Source organism: Fundulus heteroclitus, chromosome 1, assembly GCF_011125445.2.
Source record: "Fundulus heteroclitus isolate FHET01 chromosome 1, MU-UCD_Fhet_4.1, whole genome shotgun sequence".
NCBI classification, from domain to species: domain Eukaryota; kingdom Metazoa; phylum Chordata; class Actinopteri; order Cyprinodontiformes; family Fundulidae; genus Fundulus; species Fundulus heteroclitus.
Window position 1 is genome coordinate 18275265 of NC_046361.1, and position 13196 is coordinate 18288460.

Consider the following 13196-nt stretch of genomic DNA (forward strand, 5'->3'; position numbering starts at 1 on the left):
TAGTCGACTCCTAAGATCAGCTGCAGACTCAGAGCCCCCATCCCCTGCGGATAGATGACATCTACCTAAAAGATTTTGAAGAAAATGACTAAATCGTCGGATATCCAAGACTCTCCGAAAGGTCCGCACGGCAGATAGTGGCTACGAAAGGTCCTGCAATAGATGCCTCCGCTTAGTGTCTGAAAAAAACAAATGAGGTGCAGAAAAGCACCTGAGTAATAGCATGGAAATGTTAGCGGCATGTGAGCTCTCGCACGTTTAAGTGCCTGATCCGTTATTGAGCTTTCATAGTCTGTAATGGAGCATTTATTAATGACGTGCTAACCCCGCTGAGACCGACGAATCACAAGCCAGTTCTCAACCTATGAAACCAGAGATTAGCTCCTCCCCCATTAGTAATGCGACAGCTGAGTGAATTTAACAGCGGGGCAAAATTTCAGTAAGGGGTTTGTTTTTATCTGAGCCCCACTTCCTGCTTTGCTTATTTCTTACTTTTCTAGTTGTATTAGTTTTGTTGGGAGAGGGTGGGGGTTCCAACCTCTTTGCCAGCCAAGGCTTTAGTCATTTTCTATAATCTACTCCGTCTACTACATAGAACAAAAAGACTCCAACACATAATCTACACCAGCAGGAGATCACCTTAAGAGCAATTTTGGTTTGAACATAATAATAATCCGTCATGTCTCACAATAGTGGGAATTAGTTTTAAACTACGTGTGATATTTCAGAAGATCTAAAGAAAATGCTCGATAACAAAAGGACAGTAAAGTGATATGTGATGGTTTAAAGTACATGGGTGCAAAACAGACGTCACGCTAATGGGAGAAGGCAGGGAGGACATGGAAAGGCACGGGGGGCGAACTAGCAAAGGTGCAACTTTATCTAGAGCCCATCACTGGCACACTGAGAAAAGCAAACAACCCCCCCCCCCCCCTTCTCAACGACACGGTGCGTTCACATCCACTTTGTAAAGGTGTGTAAACTACTGTACGCACAGGTGAGGCAGGGCAATCGTCCCTCCTAACCGTCCCTTTCATCGTCTTCACTGCAACGTTAGCCGTTGTCCCGCTCAACTGGATTACTCACATCTGAATCATCAAAGCAGAGGTCGCCTCTCAGCGACGAGGAAGCGCAAAAGAAAAAAAAAAACGACGATAGAGTGGGAATAGAGGAGATTAGCGGCGTGACATGTGAGGACCTAGCAGCGAGGCAGTGTTTTAGAAAGCAGCTGTTTTCACGTGAAGGAGACCGCTGCTTCCTCTTGTCTTCCATGTGAATCTCTGTGTCAGGTGGGGGGGGGGGGGGGGTCTTTAGGGCTCCCTGCGCCGCGTGAATACGGTTTATAGTTATTTAGGTAAACAAGCCCACCTACCCTCGCCTCACAGCAACTCAAAAACAACACATAAGCCGTCTTTTAGACAAATATAAATCCTAAGCTCCTGAACACACGCCACAAACACATACATATATCCCCCCCCCCCCCCCCCCCCTCCCTCCTTGCTCTTTTCAACAACAGACTAGGACCCCCACCATCACCACACACAGGATGAGAGCTGCATGTGCTCAGCCCATAGCCTCTGGGGTTCACAAGAGGAGGGGGCTCAAGTTTATACGGCTTTTAACAGTTTGGATCTTTTTGTTGCTGATCGCACCCCCACACTTCCTTTAGACACATCTAAGAACAAGAAACTCTGCTTTTTTTCTTTTTTTTTTTTACACTTTTAAAGTGTTAGGAGACAAGAAGCTGGGAAATGATGGCTCCATTTATTAACAGGGACATCATCAGCACACACAGCCCTAGAAACTCTCCTTATTTCCTTCCCTTCTTCATTCATTTACCTTCAAAGCTCACCCAATAGTCAGTTAGCTCGTTATTTTCTAAGTACCTATACAGCAAGAAGACAAAATCATTTGATAAGTGAGAACATTCTGAATATTTCATTTCAAAAGGCAACAGAAGATGAATGCCTTTTAGCTTTGACCCAGAATATTCTCTGTATGCAAAAGAGAAACCAAAAAAAAAAAAAACCCATCCTACTCAGTAGTAATAAAAGTGACCGTACGACTGAATAAAGGGACTTTTCCCAGTCGATAGTGAACATTCAGTCTAAACACTAAAAAGACAAAAACATCTATCATCTGTTGGTCATTTCATAGCTTTGCAGTTTTGGCCTTTTGTGGCGACCATCTACTGGTGGAGGAGGAGGAGGAGGAGGTGGTGGTCTGGGTGTGGGGTAACTATATAGCTATAACTTTAAATCATTAAAGCAACAACTTAAAGTTATAGTTACAGTTAACTCTAGTGAAATGTAGCTATATGACTCCAATAAATGGCTAATATCTACCAGCACATGGTCGATGGTTGCTTTACAGGTACAAAGGTCAACTAGGACATGGGAATAAGGATAAGCAGACAGTAGCAATGGGTAGATTTGGACGTTTCCATCCGATATCCCAAATTTATAAAAACAAGAGGGGTGGGGTGGGGTGGGGGGTTCACATCTTACAGCTGAGGCCAAAATTACTCATCCCCAAAGCAGTTTTAGGCTTACACTAATGTTCCTTAAACCAAGCAGCCTGTTTCTGTTAGTATATATGAGGCAGGTGTTATCTCAACAGATAAGACATGAACGTGTATCAAACCCTTCTCCCAAACGCCGGTATTTTGGAACGATTCACATTTAAGCGTGGAGCTTAACGCTTTTGAGGTTGGAGGGCCTCTTTGCCATCGCCCTAATCTTCAACTCAGGTCTCCAGCAGGGCCACTCAGAAGCCACGACACTACTCCAAGTCACAAGGAACACCTTGATAAAGTTAAAATATGACTTTAAAACTAAATCTATCCAGGGTATAAACAATTTAATCTTTTTTTAAAGCCTCTAATTGCCTTTTTTAACATATTTAACACTCATTTGAGCTTGGTTTCTGCAAACGTGCCTCCTGCAGCCCTTTTTTTTTTTTTAAGTAGCAGCCCGAGCAGAGAGGAGGTCATGCTTAGCTCATCCTCCACACATTGGGGCAGACTGAAGCAGGTCACCGAGGAGTCCGCAGCCAAGTTTGTACAACAATGCGGCCAACTTCCAGCTCCCCAGAGCACCCAAAACATTTGACTCCAGGTCACTCACGCTTCCTCCCTCCGGGTATAAACAAAAAAAACGAGGAAACTTCTGACCCACACTACAAGTGTTAACCCGGCAATCACACACACACACGGCTCCGCCTTCCCCAAACAGAACTATCCTGAAATATTCTTTACTTTTCTTTTTTTTTTTTTTTTTACTACTCACCCGCCAGTCTGCTGATTCTTGGGAGTCCCACAGACCTCTGCAAACAAGTTGGATAAAAAAAAAAAACACCCAGACCCGCGCGCGCACACACACACACACGCGCGCGCGCACACTGGATCCTTGACCGGCGAAAAATTTAAAAATAAAAAAGAGGCAAAAAAAAAAATAATGGTAGAAAATCCAAGATGAGGCGAGAAACGAGGCGAGCTGGACACTTTTTATTAAAAAAAAAAAAAAAAAAAAAAAAACCGCTGCTCGCACGGAGGACAGAGGGGGTCTGAGGCAGGCGAGCAGTCGCCTAGCGCTACTTGCTTCAACAAAAGACGCTTTCGCTTCACACTGATGGACCGCAGGCGTCCGAAAATAAGCGAGCAACCCGGCGCCGCTGCGCTCAGCTCGGCTTCCCTCCGCGCCGCTCCGGCCGTCCGTCGATGGTCGCCGTCCACATGAGAAGCGAGGCGGCGCAGGAAAGCAGCGAGTCCTCCGCTAACAGCCTCTGCTTCCTACCCAACACACACACACACACACACATACACACACACACGCTGCTCCCCCGTCTGCTCTCCCTCTTTCCTACACACACTCGCTCCCTTCGCCTCTGTGAGCCCTCCTCCTCCTCCTCCTCCTCCTCCTCTTCAGCTGTTCAACAGACGCATCCACATGGCTGAACTAGTCCTTCTTTAACCAGGCACTAGTAGTGAAGGGAGAATCGCGCCTAGTGCACTTTTGTTTTGGTTTTCTTTGGTGGGGGTTTAATCTATGAAAAGGTGAAAAATCGAAGAAGAAGAAGAAGAAACAGAGTGAAACAAAAACATGGAGTGGATTTGAGATAATCGCCTGGAAGAGCAGCGGGGTGGAGGGGGTGTAGTAGGTTGATTGATGGGGAAGAGGCGCTGGTTTCAACTGCATGAGGCATGAGTTTGTGCCCCCCCCCATCAGAGGATCAATCATAACACCGATGGGAATGTGACTGAAACACAAGAGCGAGACAAAGAGCGCCTTCATGGAAGAAACACTGTTTCCATCCTGCACGGAAGTGACGAGTTTTACTGCCTAAATGACAACATGGTCGCTGATTTAAACCCCCAAAAATGCTCCTGAGGGGGGTGGGGTGAGAATGAGGGGACTGGATCGTGCTTGTGCACCTCATTTGCATTTTTTAATAATTACTTAATTAGTCACCCCCATCCATTAATAAAAAGGCAGGAATAAACAGGGATGATGATGCGACTATAGCTCATTAGTTATATTTGGGGATATTTTGATCTGCCTTGTTTGCCAGAGTCTCTGGGCTCGTTGTTGTTTTATGACACCCAGTGGTATCAGAATAGTGCCCTGGGTGAAAAACCTGTACTGCACCCTTAAAATAAAAGAATCTGCTATGAGTTACGTCTCAGCTCTATAAAACCAAAAAAAAAAAAAAAAAGGGTGGGTACTTAGATACTCTACCACTTAGATTTCAACTGTAGTAGCCATATTTTCTCACAGGTCTGACACCGTTTACACTGTGTACAACAGAAGGGGACACTAACTCCAAATTAATTGGACAAGCAAAAAAAGAAAAAAGAAAAGAAAAGCAGTAGAAAACAAATTTAGGGGGTAACCGACTGGTGTTGACTGCTTGTGGCGCCCCCAGGGACATGCCGCCCTGGGCAGTGAGCCATGTCGCCAAAATCAAAGACCACCACCGATGAGAGATGACGAAGAAACAGAGCGGCACAATGCTCATCCTCGTCCCAAAAGCTGCTTGGGTGCAATGTTTGGTAGATTAATAAATTTCCTTTGGTTGCCATGGATCAACGAATGTCCGTGGAAGTATACATGTCCAATAGGACGGACTCAACCATACCTGACTGGCAAAACCTCTGACAATCGTGAAAAATTTGTTGGAAACCAAAGAAAAGAGAGAGAAATGTGCGGGTTATTTGCAACAATGACAATAACAGATGTCAGAACTGCATGTTTTCCACACATAGTGCAACAGTTTGTGCCATTCGGGGTCAGTGTGAGCGTACCTTTAGAGCTGGGTACAAAAAAACCCAAAGAACCAGATGAGGGAGGGGCCAAAACGACCAGGATCGGCTCAACTTGCCTCTTTGTTACACACCTCCAGAATGTTTTACATTAACAGGATACATAACATGTTAAGATCATGCGTACTGTTTCATTTAACCGTAGATCATTTAGTGAAAACTCTACTACAACCCATTGATTTTTGTCCGGGTCAGGACGCCTGATCAAATCATAACAACTCTAAGCAAACTTGGGACAGTAGATATCATTTGTTGGAGTTCCTTAACTATAATTCCTTATAGTAACTAAAAACAGATTATAGCACTGCAAATACGGATCTAAAAATAAGTAAAATGTTCTTAAAATTAGTGTTTTTGTCCTAGATTTGAGCAGATAAATAAGATAATCTGTCAATGGAATGAGCATTTTGACCCCTAAAATAAGATAATTAGATATACTGCACTTAAAATAAGATGATGGAGATGAGTTGTTCCTATTTTAGGTGCAAATATCTTATTGGCAGATTGGCAGATCATCTTATTTACCTGCTCAAATCAAGGAAAAATACATACATTTTATGAACATTTTACCTATTTTTAGTTCCGTTTTGCAGTGAGAAAATTACTTTCAAATCATCGAGTGTCGACGCTCGTGCCAAAGGTCCCACGGTAGACATTTCTTACAGAAAAAAAAAAAAAAAAAAAGTCAAAACTGCAAAAGTACGAAATGGCGAAGGTAAGCCAGAGACCAGCACGGCCGGCGATAAACAACCCCAGACTGTTTCATCTTTGTCCCAAAGTAGCCAACGAGAACTCTCGCCACGCGTGTAGAAAGTGAGAGCAGGAAAACAAAGATGGCCTCCTTTTAAGTTATAAATTAAAAGGATAACTTTCATTTAACCGAGCCAGTGGCTCGACATATTTTCATCGTCTTAAACGTGATATTGGATCGCTGTCAGAATCCAATTAACTAAAGCAAATAGTCTGTGCTGTGGGCTCTTTTTGCACTAAAGCCTAACAGGGGCAGCAGGAGAGACGGGCAGCGGGGATCAATAGAAATTGAGTTGAGGACGTGGTGGGGGTGGGTGGGGGGTTCATTGTGCTACAAACCACGTTGGTCGTCTTTACTCTAGCAGCGCTGGGGGGTGGTGGGGCTTCTGCTGTGTGCTGGTGAAACCTCCCTCCAGCTCTAGGGCCAAATTGTCCCAATAAGTCATCCCCCTCTCCACATAGTAACCCAACACCACAGCAGCCGTTGCACCTCCCTTATCACGGTACGTGTACATTTCACAAGGTCAATGTTTATGATATTCACCCTCATACACGCAGAGTTTGGGCCCTTTTTTTCTCAAGCTACACAAAATGTTCAAAGGCTTAAAGACTGACGAGGAGGCGCAAATGCACATCCATCTCGGTTTTCGAACGCACCACTTGACAGTTTACCACCAAACGTTTAAAAAGGAGAAGACAGTAGTCAAACAGCAGCGTTTACGGGACAATGCGAGACACTCGCTGGCGGCGAAGCTACGAGGGCTGCGCGGGGCGAAGCCGGATTGGCTGGAGGGGGCCAGCCTTCCCCTTCCCCTGGCAGATGAGATCCCATTATCAGGCAGACGAGAACTCCACCTCCAGGATTTCACAGCTCCTCTGTTTATCGCACGGCTCTGTCAAGTTGGGCACCATTAACCGATAATGAAAGAAGACAACCGGCGCAGTTACAAGCAAAGCACTCCACATTCTACAGGCCTAAGCATGTATCTGGGAAGCTGACTGTGTCTATTCAATTCTGCTCAGCATTCAAACGGCCCCATCGCAATAGCTGTTTTTTTTTTTTCTCGTTTTTTTTCCCTGAGCAAACTTCTACAGCTATTGTGCTCCGGATCCTGACAGAATAAAAATGCTGCTAACCTGCTCTCTGTTCTGAATTCAAGCGAAATTAAATTTACAGGGGCTGTGCGCTCACTGGGAAAGGAAAATACTTTTGTCATCAATTCAAAAGAACACTTCCTTTTATGAGGAAATAATACCATGGGTGTTATTTGTATAATGAAAAGCACAAGTAAACCATCATTCTGAATAGCTTTCATCCACCGAGTCCCCCTATTTATTTTTTTCTATTCCTCTTTTCACTTTTTTGCCACATCTCAATGTGTCCTTTTTTAAGTTATTTCATTAATCCAACAGAAACTAGCTATCTGACCCCACATAGCAATATTTGACAATTAACTTCCTTTTTTTAAATCATGAACTAACACATGTAGCCACACCCAGAAAAGATTACCACCAGATTTACAGACCCGAGAAACCAGATCCTGTCTGACATATTTAAGTAGGCTCAAAAAAAATAAATAAAAAAAAATCACAAAGCAACACATCACACCTCAAGCTAAAGAACCTCAATAAAAAGAGACAAGAAACACAGAAACTGGTTCTGGAAAGGGTCACAAATCCAGTGAACCACAGTGAGAACCAACTATCCATAAACCTGGAGCGACCAAAATTACTTCAGGAGTGCACCAGCGACTCATCCAGGAGGTCACCAAACAATGCAGGAGAACATCTCAAACACTGCAGGCTTAACTTGTTCATTATTCAACGATAAGACGGAGAAACTGGGCAAAAATGGCCTCCGGGGGGGGGGATTCAACGAAAAACCACTGCCTGACACATCGCCTACATTAGTCCAAAAACATCTTGATGGTGACAAAGACCTTTGGAGGAGATGTTCTGCAGACCGACCTGCAGTCAAACATGACGGTGTTGGCCTGATGGTCTGTGGATGAACTGCCCTGACCAGGAATTAAGACTTAGACAACTTTATTTGTCATTTTGTATGTACATTTTGAGTGCATACAGAACGAAATTTCGTTGCATACAGCTTGTGAATTATAGTATAAAGTGCAGCAGTGATTAAAACGTAAACAGTCGAAATGTAAACGATGCAGGAGAAAGAAACAATGTGCGTTCACAGTGTACAGGAGAATATTTAAACCATTTGTATGTGCAAAAAATGATGGTGCAAAATGAATTAAGTTCTCTAGTAGAAGATCCAGAAAGTGTTCGACCATCAGGCCAAAAATGTGGGTTTCGCAGAAAAACAAAACAAAAACATTTTCGTCTTTTGGTCAATAATCATAAATGCTTTATGGCAGACGTTGCTGCTAAAGATGGATAAAACCAGTTATTAGGCTTAGGAAGCAAATACTTTTCACATAGGGCCAGGTGGGTTTGGATACTCCTTTCTTTTAAGAAATGAAACAGTTGGAAAACTACTATTGTATTTACTAAATTATCTGTCAGATATTAAAATGAAAAAAAAAGGAGGAAATCTGTAGGGGGCCAATACTTTTTTTCCCAGGGCTATACATCTATGAATAATTAGAACATGTATTACCAAACAGAATCAAAGGCCACTCCCCCCAGCCTGACTACTCCATCTTCCCTGTATGTGCTTCTGTAGCCACTTACACTCATTAAAAATGGATACTTAACAAAAACTGTGCCTGACACAAACTGTTTGCTTTAGCCTGATTTCTCTACACTGGAGGAGGAAGAAGAAAAGAAAAAAGACAAGAAGCCACTTAGAGGAGGGGAATGGAGGAAGCACAGGAGCTAAGAGTAAAAGCGCTCAGCGACACAAATAAGTCAGCCAGTAGCTGAAACAACGGAAAAAAAAGAAAAAAAAAGAAAAGGCGACACGGATGAGTGGGCCGCGGCTGAGAGGAGAGAGACTTGGCGAGCCTCGGAGGCCTCGGTCTCTGAAGCGTTCATATCTAGTAAGTTCATCTAATACATTCAGCAGGGTGAGTGGACAAGGTGAAGCGAAGAGGGGTCTGACGGGAGAAAGCAGACTTGTAAACCAGGAAGAGGGTTAGGGTCTTGGTGGGGGGGTAAGTCCCACATTTAACACGTGACTTAATCTCAGCAGTGTTTGCGCGCCAACCTCCCTGGTGCTGAAATAAAGTAAAAAAAGCGGGGAAATGACTGTGTTAGATTGGACTTTATGCAGCCTTTCTTTCTTCTTCTTCTCGCATTAGGAATAGGAACAGTGGTTTTCCAGATGGGGGCTTTAAAGCAGCGCCTGTCTTTGCCACACGTAGTACATCCATAAAGAACAAAGGCTCTGTGTGAGCGCTGTTAGAAGTTACTGTTCCTCGTACGCCGTCCCTCCTCTCTCTCTCTCTCTCTCTCTCTCTCTCTCTCTCTCTCTCTCTCTCTCTCTCTCTGCTGGCAGGCGAAAGGCGGACTTCAAATCATTCGCTGCCCTTTTTAGCCCTCACACAACCTTAGAGGAAGCACTTTAACAAGTTAGGAGAAATCTGAGGAAAAAAACGAGGCCTTAACACGACTAATTAAAACAAGACAGTTTTCCTGGAGGGGGGGTCGGGGGGTGTGGGGGGGGGGGGGGGGGAGCCATAAAACAACCATATTCAATTCCTCGGAAAGTTACTCAAGGAAGTGGCTTTAATACTTTAGGGGCCCTTTTTTAAAGCTGGTTGTTTATGTGGCGTGCAATGCAAACATATTCCTGCAGTCTCGCATTTCACCAACCCTGATTTTATTGGGCTCTTTAGCGATGGCTTGACACACAGTAACAAATAACCGTGAAGAGGAATGAAAACTACAAGATTTCCAAAAACCTTTACATAAAAAAAAAAAAAAATCTAAAGGATGCATTCTGCATATGGATTCAGCCCGCTCCCCCTAGAATCAGGTTTTGCCCTTGTAGTTGTAATTTGTAATTACGGCTGCAAGCGTTGTGGGTGTACGTTTCCGCCGGCTTCGCACATCTAAGAAGGTGAAACGTTTCCCTATTGTTCTTTGTAAAGTATCTCGAGCTCGGTGAAACGGGACCTTCTACACCGAAACCGAAGAGTCTCCTGGTCCCTGCTGGAGAAAATCATCCCCGCGGCATGACATGAGTGATGTGCAGCGTTAGCGTTCCACCACACATGGTGCCAAACACTGGAACTTTGCCCTCATAGGACCAGAGCACCTTCTTCTACGGGTTTTTGCTCACGTGCAAAAAACGTTCTTCCACCAAGCCAAGATTTATAGATTGCCTGACTAATTATCTTTTGAACAGATTCTCCCACCTAAGACGTGGATCTCTGCAGCTCCTCCAGAGTTACCGCGGATCCCTTGGCGGGCTTCTTTGAATAAAATTTCTCCTTAGGCTACCAGTAGCGTCCACTGAGCTATATAATACACTGGAGTGCTGATTTTGCCGAAAAACTGAAGTCACTGGCCGCCATCTTGCTACTCCCTACTCTCACAGAATCCCATAGGATTTAGTTGCAACAACAAGCAGTTTTCTGGCTGAGTAAAAACGTTTCATAGATAATTCTACAGTCAGTGGATGTACTAACACTATCAACTACTAGGAAATTCGGTGCTGAAATATTTTACATGGTATTCATATTAAATATATATATGTATATATAAGTACGTGTATATGTATATATGTATACACATATGTAAATATATGTTTTTGTATATTGTTATTTATATATTTATAAATGTTAAACATATATATTTAAATGAATAAAATGCAAAATATTTCAGCACATGACTTTCTCAGTACTTGATATTTTTAGAACATAACAAAGTATATGGCATTTGACATTTTAAAAGTTTTAAGCTCCCCCTGAACATGAGAAAATCCTCATTATCCGATGCTGTAGCGCACATATTCCCTAGTTACTGGGGGGAAATAGGGAGTACCAATATGGCGGCTGGTGGCTTCAAAGTGACTCGTTCAAACAGACGGTGATTAGCACTCCAGTGTATAATATAGCTCAGTGGTAGCATCATACTTGTTTCATTACGGGATGAAGGATTAAAGAATATGTTTATTGTGAGCTGAAATTACACACATTTGTACTCCATCCACTAATTAGTTACTTCTGAGGGAAATTAGCCTTCCACTTAACAACTATGGGGGTGTATCACATAGGATGCAAATAAAATACTTTGAAGTCTGCGGTTGATAAAGATAGAGAAAAAGTTTGTACTTTTGCAAGACGTTGGGCCAGTTTGTAGCAAGTTTAAATTAAGAATAGTGGACAGAGGTTACGATATCCCCTCATCAGAGACGCAATAGATGGAAAATAAAATAAATAAAGCCATCTTATCCAAACAGACTAAGTGAGCCGCTACTGAGCAAGCCTTTTATTTGCAGTCATTAACGGCGTTGTAAAACTGCGAGTGAAGCCGAGGAATAGTGTTTCACTTTAAGCAATCAGTGTAAGGTCTACCGTCACATAGCTATCTTGTTTACATAGCTATTCACAGACACATTTGGCAGCCTCGCAACGCTGGAAACCAAGACACTTGTAGGCTACATATGTTTAATCTCTCTGCCAAGCCACTCAGGAGAGTGAAACTCGCATGCAGCTGCCATTTTGTAATCTAGATTTTATTTTAAAGTAAGCCTTACTCCAGACGGAGGCAGATAAACTGGTTAAATGGCGTTTTTCTTCCAACACACCACAGAGCCTTAATGAACGTTAACAGGCTACGATACATTTAGAGGGAAGCTACTTTTACTGTAGCTCTGCGGTTTTTAGAAGATCATCGCGTGCGAGAAAGTTGGAAAAAAAGAAAAAGCTGTGAAAAGCTTTAAAAAGATTCACAAAGAAACTCTTTTCTCCAAAAGCGGCCAATGAGCAGAACGAGCTGCAAACGACGTTTTACTGCAGATAGCTTTTCACCAGAGCACCTGATTTTCCACAGACATTCTCTCACATGGACTGTCTGTGTCTGATTCTGCGGGCCAAACAGGGCCTCATTCATCAGAATAAAAGAGCAGTTCAGTTTCGCCGTGGCTGCACAGAGAGAACAGGCTCTGAGGAATGAGACCGTACGTACTTCCAGGAGGCCCGACACACAGAGAGAGAGACAGAGAGAGAGACAGACGGGGCGCTGCGGTGCAAAAGAGGAAGTTTACATTTCGGGCAAGTCCTTTTGTGAACAAAGACACGGGCCGGGTAAACAAACAGTGCGTGTGTCTGGGTCCGGCCAAAGGAAAACCCTCTGCTTGTGCAGAGGCGCAGTGATTAAACGTGGTCAGGCGTTATCTGAGCATATGAGGGCCTGAGAGCATGAGACGGAGTGGCAGTTGGGGTGTGTAATTATTGTGTGGTTACTGTCTCCGGGCTAATGCGCCTCAGATAACCACTCACTGCTCCATTTCACACAGGGCAAATAGCTGTCTCACCTCCACGCGCTGCCACCCTGTGGACGAGGAGCAGGGGTGCAGCCCTGCTGAAGGCGGGAGGGGAGGAGGAGGAGGAGGAGGAGGGGGGACCGAGGCTCGTAAGCTGGAAAACACAACGCTACCTCGACATGTGGAGGTCCAGCGTTGTGCTGATTTTTATTCAGAAATCAATTCCGCTCTGGTAACAGTCGGCTCCTCTCACTGTGTAAGCTAACAAAGCAGATGCATAACTCAGATAGCTGGTGATAAATTATGCTAAACCTCCCATAACAGGTCAGAAGAAGACCATCTATAAGTGATTTGAAACGACTGTTTCCAGACTCAACTTTCCAGGGCTCTCGGTCCGTTGCTGCCCATTCTCACTGCAAAAACTGATCTAAAAATAAGTAAAATGTTCTTAAAATTTGTGTTTTTGTCCTAGATTTGAGCAGGTAAATAATATCATCTGCCAATGGAATGAGTATTTTGACCCCTAAAATAAGATAATTAGACATCCTGCACTTGAAATAAGACGATGGAGATAAATTGTTCCAATTTTAAGTGCAGAAGTCTTATTCCATTGGCAGATTATCTTATTTACCTGCTCAAATCAAGGACAGATGCACTCATTTTAAGAAAATATTACTTTTTTGTAGTTCCATTTTTGCAGTGCTTAAAAGCTAAATGCTAAACTTCCCA

General features: G+C 43.6%; 1 protein-coding gene across 4 annotated transcripts in view; it reads right to left on the minus strand.

Moving 5' to 3' along the window:
- The window catches only part of rerea (arginine-glutamic acid dipeptide (RE) repeats a), a 164145-nt gene extending 160756 nt beyond the window's left edge, over positions 1-3389 (minus strand). For 2 of the 4 annotated variants that reach the window (XM_036136822.1, XM_036136819.1), the window contains exon 1: positions 3288-3389. The gene's annotated coding sequence lies outside the window, so the exon portion shown is untranslated. The remainder of the gene's footprint in view (positions 1-3287) is intronic. The other 2 variants (XM_036136827.1, XM_021320500.2) reach the window with 1 other exon arrangement.
- Between the last annotated feature and the right edge of the window lie 9807 nt (positions 3390-13196).